Source organism: Sturnus vulgaris, chromosome 7 (assembly GCF_052056855.1).
Source record: "Sturnus vulgaris isolate bStuVul1 chromosome 7, bStuVul1.hap1, whole genome shotgun sequence".
NCBI classification, from domain to species: domain Eukaryota; kingdom Metazoa; phylum Chordata; class Aves; order Passeriformes; family Sturnidae; genus Sturnus; species Sturnus vulgaris.
Window position 1 is genome coordinate 5280251 of NC_142249.1, and position 25469 is coordinate 5305719.

Below are 25469 nucleotides of genomic sequence, written 5' to 3' on the forward strand. Positions count from 1 at the left end.
ATCTGGACACAATCCTGTGCCCTCTGCTCCGGGATGACCCTGCTGGACCAGACCTTCACTGTGGTCCCTTCCAACCTGACCTATCCTGGGATTCTGTGAAACTGAAGCCAGCCAAGGACTGCAGGAGCATTCCCATTTCCTTGAAATTCCTTTATCTTAGTCCAGGCTTGGGGGATTCCTGGACTGTGACAAGGAAGGGTGACCAGAGCTACCTGCAAAGCCGCTGTGGGATAATGGCTTTTCTTTGAGCTGGAAACTGTTGGATCAGTTCCCAGCAGCAGCCATGGGGATGGCCTGGAGGAAGCAGCTGAAAGCAAACAAACATTGGGTTTTTACTGTTTCTGAGAACTGTCTGGGTCACCTCCTTATCTGTGATTTGTATTTCTCAAGAACAGGCTGCTCAACTCCCAGGATGAGAGGACTCACTGCCTTGGAATTACAGCTGGGAAATGCTTCTGGAAAAACAGAAGATGTGCTGGAGGAAGATAGTGTTGTCTCTCTGGCCTGGCAGGTTAGGTTTGGGGCTTTTTTTCCATTAAGATGAGAAATTGGTTATATTATTTGGAGAGAGGTATTCCTTGGAAAACTTGTGATTTACTTGCACGCCATGTCCGTGATGTTCTGTTGCCATGACCTTAAAAGAAACAAACAGCTTCCTTGTCAGAAAGCCTCCAGCTCTCTTGTGCCCCAAGAGGTCTGACTGTCTCCCTCCTCCTGGGGCTGTCTCCTGCTCCTTCCTTCAGTATTCCTCCTTAGGTATTTGTTTCCTTTCCTTTATGTAGGTCTGTGGTGATCTGTGGATCTCAGAGTCAGTCCACAGCTTCCAAAGTAATTGTGTGTTTATAATAACCTGGGAGGAAAAAGGTTTTAGTTGGGAATGAAACAAGATGACATTTCTACTGATCTTTGTATTGTGTTTGACTTTGTGCATTGCATTTTATGTTTCACCGTGTGTTATTCCTCACCCCTTGTGGACTATAGAATAAGATGGAAAGAGAGGCATAATGGAGGGTAACTGGATTAAAACTGTTATTTGATTGTGGTAATGTGATGCTTCATTCTGGCCTTAGTCTCTGAATTTATAACAGTGCCCAGTGTCAGGGCTGAGCGTGGGGGACAGTGCTGAATCCCAGGAGAGACAGTATCCTACAGTAGGGTGGGATGATCTGCTCCAGATGGGAGCACGGTGTCTCAGAGCACTGTTATTCCATGCATGGTGTTACATTAGAGCATTGCATGAGTGGATTCTGCTCATTCATTTCAGCTCTAAGGGCTGACAGCAGTGAGGAATTCCATGCCAGCCACACCTCCCTGAGGATTTCTTGGCTCTGTAATTCCTTCATGCTGGAGGAGATGATCTCCAGCAATGTGGGGCTTCCCCTTCTTGAGGTGGCTACTGAGATTTCCCAACACAATCAGGCAGAAATTAATCTGCTTCTTGCATGGAAGGCCCAGGTCTACTCTGGATGCACAAACAATGTGTGCACAACTCTCTAAGAGCTTGGATCTCCCATTCCTCGTTGTGCAGGTCTTGCAGAAATCTCTGACTAATGCAGAAAATCTTAGCTGTTTTTCAAACTCACCCTGTAGAAAGGAGAAAAGCACAAATGCAGAGAAATACGACTTTATCTCACAGGCTCTGAACTGTGACTAATTTATATTCTGTGGTGCAACATGACCCTGCCCTGAGCTACAACAGAAGGAAATTGGCCTTGCAATCAGAGAGTTGTTAAAAATGTGTCTATTTCTGTCAACCCAAGTGGGGAAACCTTTGGGTCCCATTCAACAGGTTGGGATGACTCAACTCCCGGCTGAGTTGGTCGCCCTGCCCCAGTACATAAGGATTGATTCTTCTTGGCTCGCTTACTGGGAATTTTTTTGTGGCATGTTGCAAAATCCTGTACAGTTTACCCCAGGGCAGCCTTGTGGTACAAGCTGGACCTTCATTACCCTCGACATATGATGAGGGAATAGGAAGTTTCTGACCTAATTCCATCATCTCAGTCTCCTCCTTATCATCATTCCCAGGTTCTGTGGGACGTTTCTTCCCATATCTCATCTCTTATGGCTTGCAACAGGGAGCAAGATTTTCATAACCCTTTAGCAGCTGTGAGATGGAGGATGGGATTTTTTCCAAAGCACTCACCCTGTGAACTGCCCTTCTGTGGAAAGAAGTGGTGAGCAATCTCAATTTCCGTGGGACCAGGGTCAGAGTAACAATAGGATTTTTGAAGAATCCCACAGATCAAGCCAGGTTTTAAGCACTTACCACCCTGAATTCTCTTTAAGGACAAGAAGGGAAATCCCAACAGGAGACCCCAGAGGAACATAAAACTTTCCCTGTTCATCTCAGCACACAGTGTGGGAGCAGAGACCTCTTGTGAACTTGCCTGAATGCTCCTGCCTCTGTTTATTGTGCAAAAGATGGAATCTGAACATGGTATTTTCAGATAAATCTGAATATATTTGGGTTTCTCCCAAAGTTATCACAGTAACAATCATACTGAAAGAGACCTTAAAGCCCAGCTTATTCCACACCTGCCGTGAACAGGGGCACTATCCCAGGTTGCTCCAAGCTCTGTCCAACCTGGCCTTGGACACTTCCAGGGATCCAGGGCCAGCCACAGCTTCTCTTGGCACCCTGTGCCAGGCATCACCACCCTCACAAGCAAGAATTTCTTCTTCTCCTGGCTCTGAAATCCATGTCATTAGGTTGTAGAGTTACAAGAATTAGAAAAAAAAAAAAAGAACTGGTAAGTTATATTTCTCTTATTTATTTTAATCAAGAGATTGGAAATTTCAACCTCTGATCAATGACATGATGTGACACTGAGACTTGCAGATAAAGGAAGTGAGTGACTCCTGTCTGAAATATTTGTAATACAACTAGATCAAGATGGTGCTGAGGGAGGAGGGCATGTAATGATGTGGTTGGTTGAACAAGAAGGCTCCAAGTGGTTACTGGATCAGAATTCCTACCAGAATTTAGCCCAGGTTGATTCCTCTGCCTAGCGTTGTGTTCTCCATTGGTTTGAGGAATGCTGTTTCATTTTCTTGCTGCTGGCTAGCCCAGAGGGCCACAGGCCATGTGTGACTGAGCCCATTTCTTGGAGAAAGGCTGTACTTCAGTTCCACTCCTCCAGGGGCCTCTTCTTGAGTCCCAACTACAAAATGTTGTATCCTCTCAAAAGGAGTTGATACAGCTTCTCCCTGTAGCTGATTAAAAAAAGGCAATACCCTCAATATCACCTGGCTTGGTAAAAACCCACTGAAATCTGAATGAAAAGCCGACTTTAGTTGAAGTCCTCCCTGTCCTAGATGTGAAGGCTCCAGCTGTGTCAGCAGCAGCACAGAGCCGCCTCTCCCAGTCTGTGCAGCTCCTGGCTCTGCACATCAGTGTGGTAAAAATAACCCTGTTTGAAATCTAGTGGAAATATTAAGGGCTTAATTATCATCTGCTTTGGAGCTTTTTTTTTTTTCTATCTGAGACTGAGGAGATAGGAAGAATTTGGCTGCTGTTCCCTGTTCCTGCACCACCCAGCCACACTGAGAGCTAAAGCAACTCGGTGGCTCCTGTATTTTTAGTGGTCCCTCTGGCAGGAAGGGATTAGAGGCAATTACAGCTACTTCAATACCCCCTTGTTCCAGAAGAGAGTGTGTGCCTGTCCCCAGCAGATCCCTTGGCTGTTTGTAGCTTGATGTGAAAGAGGGAAAGTAAAATCTATTTTTAGGCAGTCTGAGTGGCCTGTTATTGGAGGCAAGGTTGTTGACTCATGCCCATCTGATATCATTTAAAGGGTTAGATATTGCCAGCTAACAAAAATAAGTGCTGTTACTCCCTCCTAGTCAATAGAATTAACTGTTCTTAGCTGGCATTTGCTTTTATGGCAGAAGCTGTGCATCTCCAGGGCCCTGTTAATAATGTACACATGGCTGAAAAGGTGCAAATCTGGGTTTTCTTGGGATTGTGATGATGGAAACAGAAATATGAAGGCAGCAGACTTGCCAGGGAGCCTTCAGCTCTGTGTCTGTCACTTATGTTCATCTCTATTCAAAGAACCTGCAGAAATTAAAAGGGAAGGAGACAAAAGGCTGCTCTGTTAACACCAAGGGCTCTTCCCTTTCCATGGAAGAGTCTTGGAAAGGCCCTTCCCTCCTCCTCTTCACCCCAGCCTGACTCAGGAGCATTCTCTTTGTTAAATAGAAACTCTTCTTCCTGTCTGTTGGTTTTTGGCTTTGGTTTTGAAGCCCTGGATCTCTCCCTGGGGATATGCACAGGGAAAGTGATGGGAACCAGTTTCCTATCAGCTGAGATGCAATTCCTGGCTCCACTTTTCTAGGGAATCACTGTGTGCAGACCTGGACAGCATCATGTGCATTGTGTAAGAGACCAAGCACCTCTCGTGGGCTGAGTGTGTGAAATCCTGAGGCAAATACTTCTTGCAAACTCAGGGCACGAGGGAGATGGGAGGGGAAAACCTCAGCTCATGAAGCTTTGCCTGCTGGCTCAGGAGCAGGGAAAGAAATGCATAAAAAGTGAATATAGTTCTGTTTCTTTTTTAGGTCACAGCTGGAATTAACCATGAGGTATTTAACACCAGAGTGGAAGGGAAGGATGAAACACCAGGGAAGGGAACAGCTTGAAAACTGGTGAGACCAATGTCCCTTTTGAACAAGGAAAATGAAGGATTTGTTGGTGTAAGGTCACACTATCTACAAGATCCTTGTCTTTCCTTCTCTCAGCTGGAATAAGGAAAGCCAGGGCTCCAGGTATCCCACCTGAAAAGTAACATTAAGGGGAGATGCAACAGGCAGGTGGCTGTGAGTGAAACAGGCCTCCCAAATACACCTTCCACCACTTCCACTGAGGCTGCTGTGGCCGGGTTGACTCTGTGAAACCAAACCAGCAGCCAGAGAATCCCAGAATGAATCCCAGAATGGTTTTTGTTGGGAGGGACCTTTAAGCCCATCTCCCTGCCATGGGGAGTGGACAGGGACACCTTCCACTATCCCAGGTTGCTCCAAGCCCCATCCAGCCTGGCCTTGGACACTTCCAGGGATCCAGGGGATCAGTGTCAGGACCTCCTCACCCTCACAGGGAAGGATTTCTTCCTAATACATAACCTTAACCTGCCTCCCGTCAGTTTAAAGAATCATAGAATCCCAGAATCATTTAGGTTGGAAAAGGCATCCCAGGACATCGAGTCCAAGCTGTGCCTGATCCCCACCTTGTCACCCAGCCCAGAGCACTGAGTGCCATGTCCAGGCCTTCCTTGGACACCTCCAGGGATGGAGACTCCACCACGTCCCTGAGCAGCCCCTTCCTATGCCTGACAACCCTTTCCATGCAGAAATCTCTCCTGGCACAACTTGAGGACGTTTCCTCTCATCCTGTTCCTCGTTGCTTGGGAAAAGTTGCCAATCCCTGCCTGGCTGCTGTTTTAGAGTGAGAAGGTTTCCCCTGAGCCTCCTTTCCTCAGGAGACAGAGCTGAAATCATCCTCACACCTGCTCTAACCCCTTAAGCTGCCCAATTCCCAGCAAGATGGCCATTTCTCCATTGAAGGAATGCTGATAGCTGCTCTCTGGGTGCACTCCTTGGCTCACCACAGTGGCCACGGTGCCTTGATTGCACTGTCAGTATTCAGGCTAATCAACACCAAATGGGGTCTTGCTTTCAGAACAGTTTTTTTCTGTACCATGATAATAGGAATCATCTCAGAAATATTCCTGGAAAGGGCTTGTTTTTCTCCCAGATGAAAATGGGGGCAGAGAAGGGCACTCTAGAGCCAAAATCTGAGTCAACCCCAACCCTTTTTGGGGTTTGGAAAGACTCCTTTAAAGTGCTGCTCAATGCCACTGGACGGATAAAACAAAATTTATCCTGCTCCCCAGGTTAGCACTGCACGTGCTGGGATGTGTTCCCTTTCCCCTAACTAGAAAATTTATTCCAGACCTGAAAAAAACCTCTTCCCCAACATAGATAAATTCCTTTATAGTAAAAACACATTTTATTTTTCTGACAAAACAAGATTTTTCACGAGGGGAGTGGGAAAAGCTGCATTCAAAAACACGGAGCAAGAAAGCACATCTACAAGAATATAGGCCAAGTAGTCATGAACAATTAGAATAGTTTCTTGGAGAGAAATAGCAAAAAAAGCTTCTTTATTTGTGATATGTTGATTAATGATACGCTAATAGCTGAGGCATGTCTTTAATAATTATTTGGTTTTCAAAAACCTAAGCAGAGCCAGAATTCTCATTGGGCTGAAGGGGCATTTGCAGTTTCCCAGCAAGGCAGACCTTGGGCACGTACCCAGCAGCTGTTGGGGAGCACAGCCATGATCCAACAACACCCAGAAGGCACATGCCTAACTTCACCCTTCCTCCATAAAACTTGTGGTACACAGTGACAAGGCACAGCAAAAGAAAATCTGGATAAAGGGGGAGAAGATGGAGTTGGCCAAGTCAGGCAGGAGGCTCGTGTTGGAGCCAGGAGCTGAAATCACCTCTCCTGAGGATGCTCTTTACCATCACTGCCAGAGGCAGAGCTGACCTTCCCGTGGCTCCCTGTGCAAGATCCCAGGCTCCACAGTGTTACAAGTACATCTTATATTATTGGGTTTTCACAAATATTAAAATGAATGCTATATGTAGAATGTTGGAGAGCTTTGCTGAATGAATGTAGTTTCTTTTAGACATAATAGTGTGATAAATATATTTCTTGGACTATAACATGGTGGTGTGAAAAGCTTTTCTTTACGTAACTAACTCAAAAAATGGTAAAAAGATAATCAGAAAATTCTTCACATTCTTGGATTATCCTTTCCTGGATGAAGGCGGGGTGACAAACACCAGAACTCCAAGGAAAAGATTTTTTGATCTCCGCTAGCAGGGAGTGCAAGGACAAGAAGGAGCCACAAGAGGAAAAAAAAAAAAAGTAAAAATGTTGATTTAGAGGTTGAGGGGGATGATTTTGAATTATGCACGAAGGTTCATGAATATGCAACAGGTTGATGCATTTAAGGAAGTGTTCTCTGAGTTAAGGTATGCTCTTGGCAGAATGCCAAACACTGGGCCGTTGTAACCTTTTGCTTTATTGTCTTTTGTTGTCTTTTATTAAACTTGTTAAAATCTACCAGGAAACTGGACCTCGTTTTTCACAAAAGGATCTGACACCTGGTTTCAGCTTCTCACTTTTATCTTTTTTGCTCCTTGGCTCCTCGGGCTGCTTTCATGCAATTCATGAGCATCACCGTGAATTGCTGTGGAGGGCTTTTCTAATTAGAAAAGAAGAAACAAAACCCAGAAAAAAAAACAAACAAAAACCCCAAGCTATGACCAAAAGCCTTCCCTGAGGGTTTTTAACCCAAGCTCCCAAAGAAGTTTAATGCTCTGGTGGAGGACTGTGTTGTACAGTGTGGTCTGAAAGGTGGGGAGGAGAAGGGAGAGCAGGAATTAATCCTGTGGCATGTGGTGAGCAAGATGTTCACCTTGCAGACAGATGCTTTTCAGCAGCTAGTGGGGATGCAGTCCCTGCCTAATTGTATTTAGCCAATCCCTAACCTTTTAGATGAGTGGGAAGAGTCCCAGGCAGTCAGCAGACTTGGGAAAAAGCCCCAAATGACAGAGAGAATTAGACTTTGGGAGTTTTGAACTGTTATTGTTTGACTCATTGCTGTGGGTATTTTCCTCTCTGTGCAGCTGTTGGGAGAACTGGGGGTGGCTACTGGGAGATGATTAAATCCATGTGACATCCCTGAGGTAAAAGAGCTCTGTGGTGAGGCCCTAAAATGTTACAGCAATCCCCAACAACCAACAATCCTGAGTGGCAAGACTGAGTCTGGGAGAGCTCTGCTGTGAAATTCCTGGAGTTGTTTGGGCAGTGACAGCACCCACTGCCTGGGGTTATGTGGGAGAGGTCAAAGGGATGGGGTTTTGCCCCCAAGAAGCAAATTTGAAACAAGAAATAGGAGGCTTGGTCAGATGTGGGGGCTGATGGCTCCTCTGGCTGCTTTTCGATGCCTCCTTGGATGAGCTGACTGTCTAAGAAAGGTTCTAATGAGGTGGAAAGGGGCTCATCTGCTCCAGAAGTCAGGACCAAGGATGGCTGTATCCTCCTAAATCCTGTATCAATTGTAGAGAGGAAGAGAAGCTCAGGAAGCTGCAGGGCTGTGCTGCTCACAGCTGCTCATTCCTGTCTTCCCAGCTCTGCTTCCAAGAGGGGTCAGAGCCAGGACAACAGTCAAAGTGCCAGGGAGAAGTTTCAGAGCTGATAGCCATAGTTCCTCCTCCATCTTTAAAGCTGAAAATGGAGAGAGACCAAAGAAAAGTCTGAAGCACCACAATGATGATAATAATAATAATAATCCCCAATTCCCTCGTAGTCAGTCTCACCCCACCCCACCCTTTAGTTCTTCTCCAGAAATGCTGTTTCCCCGGGATTGCTGGCACCCTGAGGAGGACGGATGCGGTGCAGGAGTCATGCTGGGGGTCAGAGTGATAGCCTGGGATGGGATGTGGGTTTCTTTCAGGACAGCGAGTTCAGATCATGGTCTGCCAGAGGTTTTTCCATGCAACCTTAAGCCTACCTTTTAAACTCCTCTCTGCCTCAATTTTCCAGCAATTAAACGGGGTGGTACTTTTCCCTTTAGCTGTTTGGATTGTCAGCTGTCTAATACAGAGGCAGTCCCATCTCCCAGATGTAGCTGCTGCCATAATATCCCTTTTGATGAGAGAATGAGCACAACACGAATCTTCCTTCACAGCACCAGGGGCAAGGAGCCACAATTAGCCTCTGAATTGTCAGATCTCAGCGTGGACTAGCCAGGCGTATTTACAGAAAGCCACAGGACAGTCTCTGCCCGGAGAGGGAGCTCCCTGAAGGTTTTGTCCCAGCCCACACTGTCCCCAAAGCAACTGGGTCCCTCTGGACTGCTGGGCTCTAAGCAGGTGTTGCAAATTTTCCTGCTTTTGTGGGTTTTTTTCTCAATCAGAGCAAGACCATCTGTGATGCTCTGAGGTCATTAATGGTTTCCAGGATTGCCAGGAAATAAAAAATACGTGTGCAGCTTACGACATGTAGGGCAAGCAGATATTATGCTCACATATGCAGGAACACAGAGCAGGGTGTAGGGTTTTGTGAAATATTCCAGTGGAGTGGCTTCCAGCGGTTTTTTGCCTTTAGGAAGATGCGCAGCTGTTCCAAGCTGCTGAGCTCTATTTGCATGACAAAGGCGAAAACAATGTCGTGTTCTAAGTCACCTTTTCCTTGGTGTGCCAAGCAGGGATCCCTCCCAGCCTCTTGCTGGGACTGCTTCCACCTGCAGCCAAGGTGTGACCTTAACCCCCAAGCCCACCTGGAGAACTTGGGTGTGTTGGGCTGCAAGCCAAAAATCCAAATGAAAGCTTGCTGGAGCCAGCGGGAATCTTTCCATGAAATGCTCAAGGGTTTGCTTTGGATTTCATTTGCTCTCTGCAAAGCTGAGCTGTGGCCAGCAGAATGACTCTGCTTTGGGATCCTCACGCTATCCTTTGGAAGGGTGTTTCAGAGGTTAGGAAGAGTCTCCAAGCAGGAAGCAAATCCTATCAGGAGCACCAGGATCGGATCGCCCCTGAAAGCTCAAGGAAGCTCTTTCATGGGGCAAGGCCACTCGGTGCTGCTGTCACTTGTGCACAAATCCTTGGTGGTCTGCAGGGAGCTGTGGATTCTTGGAGGACAGCTGGGATGTGCTCCTGCAGTTTTGCAACTGCACATCAACATCTGTCTCAGGATCAGTGTTCATGGATCAGTGATCAGGAATCTGGCTCAAGTGGGAGGCATTGTGATAAAAATGTCTGGATGTTTCATTTGCAGCCAGGAAAGGGAGCTGAGTTTTTCTAGGCTGGCATGGCTTTGACAGAACAAGTTTTGTTTTGACATTGTCAAAACATTCATCTTTTTTTTTTTTTTTTGTGGTGCTTTGCCTTTTTGCTGGAGATGCTTTTATCAAAATATTGCTTCAGTATGCTATAGACTGTGTGATTTTTATAGTATATTAATAGTCTGCTCTATTGCTTAGTGCACAAAACTATTTCTACATCTTTGAGAAGCTATTAAAAAAAAATCAGTTTTACTAAAGCAAACTATACTGATATTCCTCGGTGGTTTTTTAAGCAATTCACTGAATAATTTCCACAGTTTTCCTTTTGTTTGCCTTTCTAGGAGCTTATAGAAAAATACTGGGTCTTTCCAGAGACCAAAAATTGTACCTCCCATCCCACATGAGAGTGGTTCTTTTTGCAGAGATAAGGATGCATTCATTTCACTGGTGTGAGAGTCCCTTTAGAAACCTGTTTCACAATCCAAGTGGTCTGGCAATAAGAACCTGCAGTAAATTAATGTTGCTGATTTTATATCTGTTATTAAATGTACCTGACTTCACCCAGGGGAGTTTCACTGACTCGGAGGCTCCATGCCATACAGAGTCAGAGGGATATTGTTAATCCTCCTATTATAACCTGGGGGATTTGGCAATGGACACAGCAATTATTTTCCAGAGCTGGTGCAGGGAATCAAAGGGAGGTGAAACCATGAACACTGGTCCCAGAACTCCCACACAGCATCCAGCAGGTCCAGCAGGTACTACCTGTGTTTTCCATTTTGTCTTGCCAATGTTTTTCCCAGATCCCAGCCTGCTGTAGGGAGAGGCCTTGTAAATCTCTTTCAGGAGCATCCACTCTGTCCTGTTTAAAACTTTGCTCTTTCCTTGAGGAAACAGAATTTTTCCTCCTTCTCTTGAAACTTGTGCTCTCTTCAGCTGTAGCATCACAGGAAATTAATTGACTTGATCCTGCACAAAACTCTTTTCTCAACAGCTTCACTCCATCCAAAATTCTAACTTTCTGAAGATGAGAGAGATGAATAATACATGTATATTTTTTTAATTTATTCACAGTTAGCAGCTTACCAAGATTGTTCCAAACTTTAAAGCCCAGCTTGGGAGTAGTAAAGGACTTAAGACAGTTTATTTTGGTCCTGCTCAGGTAAAGAAGTGTATCTTTGCAGCACATGCATGGCCTCTACACCAGTTTATCCAGAGGAGAGTCTGATGTCACTGCCAGCAGAGTTTTGACTCCATCTGGGTGAAGTTGGATGGAATGGCAAGGTCTGGGCAGCCAGATTGCAACAGAAGGAATGGGGTTGGAATATCTGTGGAACCACCCAAGCAGGAATCTGTGGCAGTGGAGTCTGACTTGGAGAGGAATCTGCAAACCCTGCCTGCCCTGGAGATGTCCTGTAAGGAATTAGAGGGAGTTACTCAGTGCTTTAGGACAGATTTACAGAGGGGGATTGGAGACAGACAACCCTGCAGCAGGGTTTGCTTGTTTGGGTTTGCAGCTTTCAGAGTGCTCTAATTGCCTGTTAAAGAGCTGTTCCTTTTTTCAAGGAGACCTGCCCGGCGGCTTCCCCAGTCCCATGGAAATCCACGAATTTGGGGACATTTCACGCTGGCCTTTGTGCTTGTGATGTTGCTTTTTTCAGGAGCATTAGATGCTTCGTGTAAAGCAGATCCTAAAGTGAATGATCTTGCCCTTTCCAAGGGTTGAGAAATGCACTCCATCCTCCAGCTTTTGCCCATATTGCAGTTACCCAGGTTTAGAATAATCTGGTTTAAGATAACGTGCTAACATTCAGCGTGCCGACTTGCTTCCTTCAAGTGTCACCTACCAAATGTTTGTGCTGATCCATTCCATTCTTTGAAAGCTCATTCCATGAGCTTTCTAGGAAAAACAGTTTCCTCTGCAACCAAATATAGTTCTAATTCCTCCACTAGGACCACTTTTGATGTGCTATTCAAAGCAAATCCATGGGAACAGGGTTCTGTTAATAAAACTCTGGAGAAACTGAGGTCAAGTGACATGAGTAAATAGAACTCTCCGTCTCTTTGGGGCTCCCATTCAAAGCCAAGAGGAATTTGTCCTGACAAAAACACCAGTTTTTAACTTTGGAGATTGCTCTTTGAGCCACAAAGAAGTAATTCATGCTAGTGGATTGCATAAAGACACTTATCCACATCTTCACAGTGCTCCCAAATGTACCCAGGGACAACTATTTTATTATTTTTTATTTTCCATCAAAAGAATGAAACCCCAGCCCTAAGTCCTAGAAATTTTTTTGAGGTTTCTTAGGTTCAGGTATAATTTCTGACTGAAGTCAGGAGGAGGTAAGGATTTGCACAACATATCAGCTGTGCTGATATTCAGGGCTGTCTTTACCTAAGAAACCTCTGTTTCTGAGATCTGCTGGGTTTTGCTGGGGTTTTCTTTTTTCCCCAGGGAAAAATCCATGCCCCTGATTTCTTTTGCACATGGCCCAGTGCTTTTAGCTGACTTCACACCCTCCTCTTCACATCACTGAGATGTTGCCAGCATGCAAAATACCACATCTTGCAGAAAATTTGTGCCCCAGACACTTTATATGGGAGTCACACACCTGGGCATGGGAAGCCTTTCCTGATGCTGTCACACCCTTGTTTTCCCCAGGATGAGGAGCCAGAGGTAAGGGATGGCTGAAAATCTCATTTCAGATGGCCCACCCAGCCCTGTGGTTTGTCTCTCCACCTCTTTTATTCGATAGCCTTGAGCTTCTGGTCGAGGTGAGGACCACCAGGAGTGATGGAGAGATGTGTTCATCTCATGGAAAATATCATTTTCACGTAGCCACAAACCCAGGGCAGTCACTGCTCCCTGCCACTTCCTTCTCCCAGTGTCCAGAAGTGACCTTGTAGAGGCCATTTGCAGGTTTTTCAGGCCTCCAGAAGTGCAAGAACTTTAGCAAAAAAAAATCTGGCTTTCTCTCCCAAATCTTGGATGTAACTGAAATGCCTCAGGCCCTCAGCCTGGCAAAAATGTGTGTTGTGTGCAAGATTCTGGGTGCCTTGAAACCTCAGTCCCAATGTTCCCATGTAACCTGAACTTATGATTTCTGTCAGGAAAGCTTGAATTAAGGACAGCCTGTGGTATTCTTCAAGGGATGAAAAGGAGTAGGTTGGAAAACCCTATCTGGCCCCAGCCTATTAAATATCCACTTGCTGATGGGAAGGGAGTACGTGGGATAGACTCTGTGGGGACTTTCTCCCTTCTTTCCACTCCTTTGGCTCTGTGCCTTTTGCCAGCAATTTCTGTGGCTGTCATTCTGGTGACATTCCTGTCAAATTCCCCTCTTGGCTCACAGACATGGTCATCAGACTCACTGGGCAAAAAACTTGCCCTGGTTTGGCTCAGGACCTAACTGGTCACTGTTCCCAGTGGATTTCCATGGCAATGGCATTTCCAGATTTCCAAGCAGCCCTGTGAACCAGCCACATCCCCATGTCCAAAGGGCTCCCCTTTCCTCCAAATGATTCATGGATGAGAGGTCCTTTCTTCCATAAAGCTCCCAAAGACGTTGCAGATGTTGCAAAAAAAAAGGCAAAAGGTTTCTGGAAATTACTGTATTGTTGACATAAAACATCAAATACTGCAAAGTGGGATTTGTCTTCCCAAGGGAATGGCAAGCTGGCTCAAGTATACTTTCTTCCCACCTATCTTTGGAAAGACTGGCTCACCCTGTGGGGGCTGCTTCTTTCTCTTTCCATCAGTCTCAGAGTCTTGCACATACAGCTTAGACAGGCATTTAACTTCCAGGGTCTTTGAAGGACTCTGTAATATCTTAATTTCTCTTTTTGGGTTGGTAATGGTCAGCCCAGCTCCTGGGCAGCTTTAATCGTGAAATGAACCAAAATTATAGATGGTTTGGGTTGGAAGGGACCCCAAAGCTCATCTTATTCCACCTCCTGCCATGGGCAGGGACACCTCCCACTATCCCAGGTTGCTTCAAGCCCCGTCCAGCCTGGCCTTGGACACTTCCAGGGATCCAGGGGCAGCCACAGCTTCTCTGGGCACCCTGTGCCAGGGCCTCATCACCCTCACAGAGAGGAATTTCTTCAGTAATGCAATAAATAGAGTAAAACATGCAAAACTTCCTGTTTTAACCCGGGCACAATTATCTGGGCACACAAAAATGATGTTTGCAAATTTGGGGTTGATATATCTGAAGGCAGAGTTTGGATTTAAAGATCAGTTCTTTGTGCTGAGTGAGAGTAGACTGATTTTATTAAAGATACTTCTTGCATGGTTTTTCATGTTTCTCTGACTGCAGAGACTGACTGTTCTGACTTAAAGAACAGCCCTTACCACAAGCTATTACATCATGAACTTGATATCTCTCCCTGGGAAAAGAAACACTTTTTAGGAAAAAAAGGAAATTGAGTATGGAGGGGGGAAGAAGGAAGTGTTCAGAGGAGTTCAGAAAGCCTGAGATTCCTCCAGAGTCCCCAGCTGTGCTGTATGTTGTCCCAGCTGACCACCAGATATTTCCGCTCTGCACATTAATGCTTTCACAGAGAGATCAAAGCGTCTGCCCTGGGCCAAGTGTGGATGTCCTACCTCCAAAGAGCCTGATCCCAGAGCTTCCAGCCCTTTATCCCTCCCTCCTGACACGCCTGGGGCTGAGCTGGGGCTCTCTGGAGCTCATTATGGGCAGTTAAGTGATGGACAATTCTTCCCAAGCTCTGTGGTCTTTCTGGCCTGGAAGCCACATCTGCTGCTGGAATATTTTGGGTAACGGAAGCAATTTTCCTTGCAGGTTGAAGGGAAGGAGAGCAGAACATCTCTGATGGTCCCATCACACCACATGCCCTGTGCTGCCACTTTTCAGAGGTGCCTCTTTGGAGGCAAGTGCTGGTGGGACAGCCCAGCTCATCCAGTGTTAGGAAGTTGGAGGAATCCAGTTAGGAAGGCTCTGCCAGCTCTGTTGCCCCACAGGGCTGGTTTGTGATGCAGCCCAGATCAAAGCCACGTCCTTTACCAGCCAGGAAATGCTTCAAAGCAGTATCTTACATCTATTTTTTCAGAGGGTGGTTCTGAAATTATAGAATCACAGATTCATTTGGGTTGGAAGGGACCTTAAAAATCCTCTTGTTCCAAGCCCTGAACAGGTCCACTTCCCACTAGAATCAGTGCCTGCATCGTGCCTTTCTAAGTACTCTAAGCAGCCATCACTGAGCACAAAGGGACAGAGAGATCTGCTGAGTATGGAGTGTGTTGTGCAAGGCCTCTGTCCCTCATCAGTGTCAAATTGCACGAATCAGTGCTGGCCAGAAGAAGTGAACTAACAGCTCACTTCCTAACATGGGAATAGCCCCGTATGCTGTTCCTGGCTGAGGGCTGGGGACAAGAGCAGCAAGGGGATGGCAGTGACTGCAGAGTGTCCCTTGTCCCCCCAAAGGAAGGAGAACACTGTTTGCCATGGATCTGACAAGTACCAGGACACTTTGCACCCTATAAACTCCTCCGGATGTAACTTTTAGACCTAAATAATGTATTTTGCTTGAAAAGAAGCTGCTGATTTCTGGGATCCAACGTCTTCTGGTTAGATTCCCTGGGGCTTGAATGTTTCAGGCATGTTGCTAGCACAACAAGTTAAAATGGGAACTTGTAAAATCCTATATTTGGGGTTTATTTGCATGGTTAAGCAGCAAAAGACTGTTCTTCGAAAGGGGAGGGCAGTCAAGGTCCATCAGTGCAGTGTAGGAAACCCAAATATTCCATGGGACTCCTCACCCTGGGAATGATCCATCATTCCATCCAGAGGAGCATGCAGCCTTTCTCTACTTGGGATTCTAAGGCTGCAGGTTTATTTTAGTTTTAACTAAAGATTAAAGATTAATTAAAGATTAATTTTAGATTTTAGTTCCAACTACACTCACCATTTAGCCCTGCCACAAGGCTTTGGGCAGCGAGACCTTCCTGAGACCTGAGATGCTGCTTGTGTTCTGCTCCCACAATTTTTACCCCTTTTTTCTTTTTCTTTTTCCCCTTAAATGGCCACAGCTGGATCATATCCTGAAGGTTTTTCCAGAGAAGTTATTTAGCCAGATGGCATGTTTGTTTAGCAGTAGCTCTGGACACCAGTTCTTCCAGATGTCCTTGAAGGAGCAGAGTGTCTTGCCCACAGCTCATCAATCCTGTGGTCTCTGCCTTGCCAGAGCTTGTGGACAGCATCTGTCCTGATGTTGCTTCCAATGTATCCCAGCATTTTTATCCATTTAAGGGCTGGAGATTTGGATTGCTTCTCCTTCCATGTGAGTTTCCCCATCATTTTGACCAATGCAAGCTCTTACTTTGCAGTGAACTTCTCCCCACATTCATTTGTTCTATCTGATCACGACTTGCCCACTTACCACTCCAGAACTTCCTCCCTCACTCATTTCCTTCCCAAAAGATGATGATGGTCTCTGTGAACCTCTTGTTGGAGCAAAACTCCTCTCTTTTGTGATGCATCATGTGGAGTTTCATGGCAGTCTAGCTCAGCTTGGCATTTTATCCATGTTAGTCCCCCCAGCTCTCATCCACCTCTTACATCTCCTGCAGTCTGACCCTCCACGTGGATCACTGAAGCTTTTCAAGACCTTCAAAGGCATTCAAAAAGCAGGGATTTTTTTAATAGAATTGATGAAAATCACATCTAGTCCACAGCTGTTCATACAGTGGACATTTGCAGCCTTGCCTTCCAGCACAATGACCTGGGCACAGAGCTGGAGGGGTGGGGAAGGTGTTGGGAAACCTGGATTTTGCCTGTCCTTGCTCAATGGCAAGATTTCATTTCAGCAGTGACTGGTTCAGGTGTTGTCAACAGACAGAGTAGGAATTTCTGCTTCAAAACCAAGGGAAACATTTAATCAGTTTTTCTTTTGCTCTGTTTCTTCTTTCAGAAATAAGAAAAATGAGGGCAAAAGCTGCAGCAGTCATGGATTGTGGAGCTGCTCGGTTTTCACACACAGCTCTGGGATCTGCCCTGAAATCCCAGGGAGTTCCCAGTCCTCCTGGGGACGGATTCATAGGAGAGTTTCAGCATGAAACCCCTAACACCCACAGGAATAAGAAGAACAAAGATTACATCAATTTTTCTTTAAAACTCCCATTTTTAAGGCAATATCAGGATTTTGATAGGTTTGACTTATTTTATTTGTGGAAGCACAGCTTCCCAAGCAGCAGTGGCAAGGCTGGAGCAGGAGACCAGAGGGAGATGAGATAGATCTCCATCATCAGCTGCTGCAGGGAGAGAGGATCATTGCCATCTCCTTGAGGCAGAGCTCACAGAAATTGGGAAAATTGTGAAATACTCAACAAAAACTTATTTTAACAGTCCTCAAGTTGTGGGGTTTTCTGGTTTGATCAGTGCCCTGAAACTTCAGTTTTTTTGAACTGGTGTTTCCTTTTATTTAACTGAAAAGGTGTGTACTGTGTGGCTAATGGCATTCCTGGGCTAATTGTGTCCGTGGCTCCTTAGCCCTGGGCTGGGATTCAGTCCCTCAACTGGCTTTGAATGGGTTTGTTTTCATTTCTGTCCTCCTTGGCACAGGATGGACAGAGGCCATGACTAAACTTTTCTGGTTTCTGTGCCAGTGCAATCATGTGAGAGGTTCAGGGGCTGAATGAAATGCTGAGGCCTCTCATATGAAATAGGAGGGGGTTTTGCACATCAGAGGAAAACGAGCGACTGCAGGCAAAATCTGGGGGACAAAAACCATCCAGCCCTTCCCAGTACTGGTCAAAAGCAGCAGCAAGAGCAAAGGAAAAAAGCTAGATCCAGTGGAAACTGCTGGTCCAAGATCTCCCAGCTGAGTGTCTGGCACGGTGCAGGCTTGGGAGACTTCAGCAGCAACCTGAAAATTAAGGAAATCAAGAAAAAAAATTAAGAAAAGGCTGTCATTGACAGTGAAGTCACGGACATTGCAAAGTAGGTACCTCACTTCTGCAGTGCTTAGTGACTCTAGAGAGTCCCTGCTCTAAAAACCTGCAGTCAGTGCTTATTAGAAATATCCCTCTGCCCCTTCTCCCTGGTGATGCTGAGGAATGCCAAGGCATTGAGACAAACCTGACTTTGCCTGTAAGAAACACATGCTGGCCTTACAGGGGTTGAGTTCCCCTGAGCTCTTCCAGAGACCTTTGGGAGTGGCTGGAGGAATGTGCCAGTATCCCTTAATGCTGGCCCAGGACCTGCCTTTTGTCCATGTTCTCCTAAAAACCAATGGAAGGCTTCTAAAAACACCCCCCTGGCACTTCTGTGTTAAACCAAGTCCCACCTCTGCATCTTCCAGTGGGCTTGGCTCCAGCTGCACTCAGCTGAGCCCACAGCAAACGCTGCAGAGAGCTCTGGAATGTGCTGAAAGAAAAGGCAAAGAGGCCAAGCATCACCTCCTCTTAGTAATGTGGTCTGTCCTAGGGTCACATTAAGGTGTTTGTATCCCCAATCGTGTGTTCTGTTTGTGCCTGGTATTATGTCCTGTGCTTTCAGGACTGACTCTGGAAGTGAAGCTTTGTTTTGTCTCGTTATCAGCTGGCTCATCTCTCCCATGGTCTGTGTTTAGGAGAGGCTTTGCTCGCTTGCTTCTGCCTCTTTTGCTTTGCTTTGCTTTGCCCTTGCATTTGCTTATTAGTTAGTTCAGCTAGGCAGTCCAATTTTTTCCCTGGACTGTTTTTTTCCTCCCCTCTCCCTTTCCTGGATACCATCTGGACCTGTTCTGGATGGGGACCTGGGAAACCCCAAGAAACAGCGGGAGTCTGCATTCTGTGACCTGCAGCAGCCATTCCCCAGTGCCAGAGACTGATAACTGAGCCGGAGAGACTGAGTTTGTCATCCCTTCAGAACGGTGAAAGAGTTTTCTGTCATCTGGTGTTGTTTTTTTCCTGTGCTGGGGAGTATTTTGCTTGTTAAATAAACAGGTTTTTTTTCCACTCCTCTCTGAGGAAATTCTTCCCGAACCCGGTGGTGGCGGGGAGGAGTCGTGGGGGTTTGCTTTCTGGGGGCTCCAAAATTTGCCCTAAACCAGGACATGGTCCCAAACAGGGACCCAGAAAATCCATGCCACCCCACTCCCTGGACAGCTTTCTGCCTGCTGCCAATCCCTTGGACGAGGAGGCTGAACTGGGGGAAGGTTTTTTGCCATGCTGAGATGGTCACTGCACCATCAGCAGCACCATCCATGCCTCCCACCATCCATCTCCTGCCCCTTGGGTTTCCCTTTTGGGATCCACCTGGCTGCCCTTCATCTGAGGGATATGTGATCAAGCTGTGCTATCTTCTCCTCCTCCATGGCAGAGATCTGTTGGTCCTGTGGCCCTGTGGAAGGATGTCCCTGTCTGCACTCGGGGCTGCACAAACCTGTAACAGCAAACAGTCCCCACCCAAGGTGTCCAAAATTGTTATTTTGGAAGCATGTGGCCAAAAAGTAAATATAGAAATAGAAAAATTAGTTTTAGCTTCCACTGTTTGTTTTTTTTTCTTTGTGTGAGCATTTTGTGCCAGGCAAACAAACCCCTCAATAACATAATCTCAGCAGAAAAATAAGTGAGGAAAGCACTTGAGCCATCAAGGGCTATAAAAGCAGCTTTTACAGAAGAAAGTGGTGCTCTAAAGCAAGGTTTGGCATTGCTGCTCTGCACTGGGATGATGGAGGGCTCCAGCCAACTCCCTTTAGTCACTGAGTGACCACCACCCCTCTCTGAGGTCTTTCTTTTTTACCCTGGGGATTGCCAGAATAGGATCAGGTTCGCATGGAAACAAATTTCTACTTATCCTTGCTGCTGTTTGATGATAGTGGAAGTGGAGGGGCAGCTGCAGGATTTATGGGAAAGCAGGATGATAAGGAGTCAGGAGAGAGGCTTTGGCTCTCTTTGACACAGGATTTTGGGGCCAAGCTGGTGTGTTTCAGCAACACTTGTCAGCCCTGTTTTAGTTGGTGCCCAGAGAACATGGAACTGAGCAGCACCCACATGGCTGCAGGCAGGAGAAGGATTTTAATGAATTTTAAATGAATGAAATTTAAATTAATGGATTTTAAAGAACTTTGCAGGACTGTTGTGCTGTTACACACCTGGCAACATTAAAGCTGAGCTGAATCGGTCTGTTCCAGCCACCAGAGAATGCAAACTCAGATTTGCAGTGGTGTGAAACAGGATCTTCTGCATGGGTGGGAAGAGAGATCTGTATCAGGGTGACATTTAGACCTACAGTGACAGTGTCCAAGCCATGCCACCCCCCAGTGCCACACGTTTGGCTCCTTCACCCATCATTGGTAACATATCCCTGGGGATTGCCTGAATCTTGCCTGTGGCCATGATGGGGGAGGAATTGGGAAATCTCGCTGCCAGCTCAGCATCTCCCCCCTCTCCTCATGGCTTGGGAATTTTCCTGCCCCCGTGAGAAGCGTGGCAGCCAGACTTTCACTGATCTGCTTGCTTTAAAGCTGTTTCATGGAAAAACTTGTTTTTTCCTGTCTGCTAAGGGAGGGCTGATGCCAGTTTTTCAGCTCTGGGTGGGATCAGAAGTGGGACAGGGGTGTTTCATCCAGCACAGCCCAGCAGAGCGCAGATACCTGCCAGCTTCACACCCCAAGTGGCTGCCAGGAAAGTTGGGCTCTCATGGCCTGGCTTTGATTTGCTGCAAAATATTGTTTCATCTGAAAAATGACAGGGAAAGCAGCCAAAGAGCAAAGCTTTTGAGGACACGCTTTGAGCCAGCCCCATGCCTCGCAAATTCCAGAAGGAATTCTGGACAAGCGGATTTCTCCTATGGTAAAGGCCCCAGGGGAATCAGAGGGTGCAAAGCTAAATTAAAGCTTGAGGTTTTTCCCATGTTAAGGTATTATTAGATTAAGCATTACTAGAAAGTGCTGAGTTCCTTTAAGCCCAGCTTAGGCTATTTCAAGAAGGTGTTTGGCCGTCCCTGTAAAATACAAGACACCACATGCTGCAGAAAAGCTCTCTGCAGAAAACGGTGTCAGTGAAGTAAAGGAAAAAGATACTAATTGGAGGAAATTACTCGAATTTCTGCCTTGGATCAGCCTGGTACCAACCTCTTCATTTCTGGAAAGCAGCAGAGCCAAGGGCTGGGAGTGCTGGAGGAGTCACTGGCTTGTTTCCTGAGGATCAGCCACGTTGGTAGCGTTGTAAGGGAATCAAAACTCATTTAGCAGCCTGGTTAAGGACTGGGATAATGTGGGAACGCTGTGAGTTAAAAAGGGATGGGGAGAAAACTGCAAAGTCAAGGGAAGAAGGATGGAAAAGCCTCATCCTAATGCCAGTCTCCCACTTTAGGGTGGTATCACATCCCTGGAGGGGATGCATGGAGAAGCAGCCCCCTGCTCCACCCCAGCACATCTCTGATTCCCACTCTCATGGGAGATGGCTCCAAACATGCTTAAGCCTCACTCCTCACACATTTTTCAAGATATTAGCAGGGCTGGGTTTTGGGAGAAAGATCTCCTTTTCCACCTTGCCTCGCTCATAAAATCGTCCCAGAAAGATCCCAGTGGAGCTGTGGCTACACAAGGGTTGGGTTTTTCTCAGTCCCCCCGTGCTGCCATCACCAGTTTTGTTTGCTGGCTCTGGGTGTACAGTCCCCCTCCATGGGTGTCCTCTGAGCTGGACCCCGCAGAGAGTGTTCAGATAAAATCCTGTCTTGCAGGTGTTTTCCCAGTTCCCAGAGGATGGTAGAGGTTTATCCTGAGGTGGAGTGAGGACTGCTGCAGTACCAAGGTAGGGTACGTGGGGTTTTGGTAGTTGAGCTCACGTTTCTGCCGAATTTGTAGAATTTTTCTGGACAATGTAACGGTGGTTTTGGAGGATTTTGGTAATGCTGTTTTTCCCTGGATGGCCTGGCTGTGATGTGGAGAAGTAGAGGATGAGCTGCCCCATAGGATTTCCTGTGGGATCCTGTTCCATGATGCCATCCCAAGTGTGCAGGAACCAGAGCAGTGATCTCAGGAGGATTAAACTTGTTGGGGCTGTTGACAAAATTCTCCTTTTTCTTCCACCAGAGCAAGGGCATCAGCCCTAACATCAACAAGGGGCCTCTTCCAACTCTCACTCAGGGATTTATGGCCACATATCATCATCCCCTTGTCTTAACCAGCCCAGAGGGAAGCCCAGCCGTGCAGGGTCTCTACAAACACTTGGCTCTCCACTAATGGGTTATTTCCTTGCATCCTTCATTGTCTGAGCTGGTGCTGCTGTTGTTACATCCCCAGCAGTGAGCAGAGAGTTCCTTGAAATCCATAAAGTTCCCTTCCTGCCCCTTGGCTCCAGAGATTTCCCTGCTCATCCATGTGTTCAATACACACAGGGCTCAAAGCATTCATAGGCTCAAAAGGCATGAAGTTAAGATGATTTTTCCCCCAGTTTGTGGGGTTGGCAAGGGAACTGTTTTCAGCAGAGAACAGGCTCCTTTTACCCTGGCCTGGACCCCATCCCTCTCCTTGTCTGCTCTGGGAGTTGCTGTTGATCTGTATGGACTTGGCCTTAAGGTATTTCTTTTATTTTCTCTTTTTTCTTTTTCCTTTTATTTTTTTTTCTATTTTATCTTGCTCCTTTTTCCTGTTGTCCTTTTCTTTTATTTTTTCATTCTCCTTTGTTCGTTTTTTCTTTTTTCCTTCTTTTTTTCTTGTTCATTATTCCTTTTCCCTTTCTTGTTTCTTTTCCCCTTTTCCCTTTTCCCTTTTCCTCTTTTTCCCTTTTCTCTTTTCTCTTTTTCCCTTTTTCCCTTTTCCTCTTTTTCCCTTTTCTCTTTTTCCCTTTCACCCTTTCCCTTTTACTTATTTTCACATCCATACACCTTTCCCATTCCCCTTTTTTTCGCTTCCTCTTTCCTTTCCCCCTTTCCCTTTTTAAATTATTTAAATACACTTGCATTTTCCTTTTTCCTTTTCTCTCTCTCTTTTTTTTTATCCCCTTCCTTTTTTCCTCCCAAACCCTCCTTTTTCTCGTGCTGCCTTCCCTGCTGGGCTGGGCTGGCGAGACCCCAGCCATGAGCTCATGCAGCTCCCAGCTGGATCCCGGATCTGCGTGGGAGGCAGGGAGACGCTGCTCAGCCCAGTGCTGGCCACATTTGGGACCTGTGGGGGCTGATCCCGACACCAGAGTGCTCTTTGTGCTGGTGGCTCTGGGGAGGGATGGCAAAAGCTGCCTGCAGGCTGAGCTTGGGGTCAGTCCCAGCTTCTGGATGGAGGAGAGCAAGGGAAAAAGCAAAGGGATTGTGCCATTCCATAACCATCCCAATCCATTTACAAATGGCTTTCCAACATCTCCATGAACTTCCAGCTCCTTAGAATAAGTGTGTGCCCAATAAAATATGCAAATATTTAACTCCTCCAACATGCCCTGCTTGAAATTTGTGTTGTGTCTGTTCTCAGTTGTGTCTGAGAACAGAAGTTCCCACTGGGGCTCCCTGTGGAGGCCAGAGGGGGTGAAACTGCAGTGCCAGGAGCCTGTTGGACCTTCAGGGAAAATCCATGATCTGTGGAGGATATTTGTGGTTTGTGCTTCCCAGTTCTGAGCTTGCCAGTCAATGGGAAGCTCATTGCCAGCCTGCAAATCCCTGGCAGGAGGGTGGAACCAAGGGAGGATTGGCCTCTTCCTCCAGGAAACAAGGGACAGGACAAGAGGAAATGGCCTCAAGCTGTGCCAGGGTTGGACATCAGGAAGAATTTCTTCATGGAAAGAAAGTCAGGCATTAGAAAGGAGGTCCCAGGGAGGATCTCACATCCCTGGAGGTGTCCAAGGAATGCCTGGACGTGGCACTCAGTGCTCTGGGCTGGGTGACAAGGTGGAGATCAAGGTTGGGCTTGATGGCCTTGGAGTTCTTTTCCAACCTTCATGACCTTTTCCAACCTTAGTGATTCTATGATTTTCTGCTTGGCCACTGCAGCATTGTCTTTTCCAGCTCTTCCAAAGTCAAACATGGGCTGCTAGCAACATTCCCAGGCCTTTACAGCTGGGAAATAGCAGAGACCTCCTGAGAGATCCTGATGTCACAAGACTTTTCAGCCTGATTTCCAGAGCAGTGGTCTGGATGTGCTTCAAACTTCTGACTGCTTTTTCCAAGCAGCGTTGTTGTTCAGGATTTTTGTCTCTCTTTTTTTTTTTTCTAGACTCAACCTTCCCCAGCTCTCAGACCTTCTTGTGCAATCGATGTCCCATTGTAGACACGTCTGGGAGAAATGCAGAGATTTCCTGAGAGCGCTGCCATGGAAATTCCTGAGATTTCTGGTGGGGATGGACACGTAGGGAAGGAGGAGACAGCCATTCAGGAGGTGCATTTTCCTCAGAAATAAATCCTTTCTGCTTACCTTCTGTACTCTGCACCTGCCAAAGGGTTCTTTTCACCCTGTGGTACCCCAGAACTGAGGGAAGGCTCAAACATTCACTGCTGTGCCAACTTTTTGTAGCTACTTTGTGCCTCTGGCAGGTTGAGAGCTTGGAAATGTGGCTTGGAGTTCTCCCTGCCTGCTGGAAATACCAAGGGAGCAAAGGCATGATGAAAGCTCCTGGGGAAGGTGGTGGATTTTGGCAGTGGGCTTTTCCCATGCTGCTGCTGAGGCTGGGAAAACTCATCACATCCACTTCTGGCATGCCTGGAGGAATCTGGTGGGATGCACAGCTGTGAGGCATGTAGCAAGGGAAATTAGAATGGAATTAGATGATCTTTAAGGTCCCTTCCAACTCAGAACCTCCTGTGATCCTGTGAGTCAGGATGAGCAGCCCCTTCATAGGCAAACGCATCTGGGAAAAGGTTTCAGCTCACACTGCCTCATGGGCATCCAGGGATCAGCACAGCCCCCTTGGAAAAGCATTCCCTGCCACAGGCTGCCGAAGGAAATGTGCAGGAGGGATGTTCTCCTCCCCATCCTTACGTGACCACCAGCATCAGATGTTCCCAGGATGGGACACAGCTGTAGGGACAATGCACGGGGCTGACCAGAGTACAGCCTGCTATTTTGCAAGGAGCTTGGCTCCAGACTGCAAGCAGAACTGCCTTCTTATTCCCAAAAATAAAATTATAAAAGGGAGGCAGCGTTCCAGCTGCTGCCTGTTGCAGCGGCAGGAGAGGAGGGGTGGAAAGGACGAGCAGTTCTCAGTCTTCCCAATCCAGCCATGCCCAAATGCCTGGAGCAGGACTGGGGGGCTCAGAGTGGGGTCTCTGAATGGAGAGAGGTCAAATGGAGGGGTTAAAAAAGCTATGGAAAAGTGGAAAAAGACTGGAGTGCTAAGTGGAGGTGTGCAGGTGATGGCTGCTGGTTCCCAAAGAGACAGGGAGCTGCAAGCCCTGGTTGAGAAGGGCACCATCCACACCCCATCCTGGAGCTCTGGGGCCGTGTCCATTCCCTGGGGAGCCTGTTCAGTGTCCCACCACCCTCTAGGGGAAGAACTTCTCCCTGATATCCAACCTAAACCTCCTCTGATGCAGCTCCAGCCTCTCCCTGGGTCCTGTCCCTGTCACAGGGAGCAGCGATGGGAGCTGCCCCCAGTAAGGTCTGACCTCAATCTCCTCCTTAATCTGAGATTAACCCCATGCCCTGCACAGCCATCACACCTGGCTTCCCTTGT

The 25469-nt window shown here is 46.8% G+C and overlaps 1 long non-coding RNA gene across 1 annotated transcript; it reads left to right on the forward strand.

Moving 5' to 3' along the window:
- Positions 1-379: 379 nt before the first annotated feature.
- LOC106856553 (uncharacterized) lies at positions 380-24288 on the forward strand. Its single transcript, XR_015804698.1, has 3 exons — positions 380-511; positions 4564-4650; positions 24014-24288. It is a non-coding gene; the product is annotated as an uncharacterized LOC106856553 (long non-coding RNA).
- The last annotated feature ends 1181 nt before the right edge of the window (positions 24289-25469 follow it).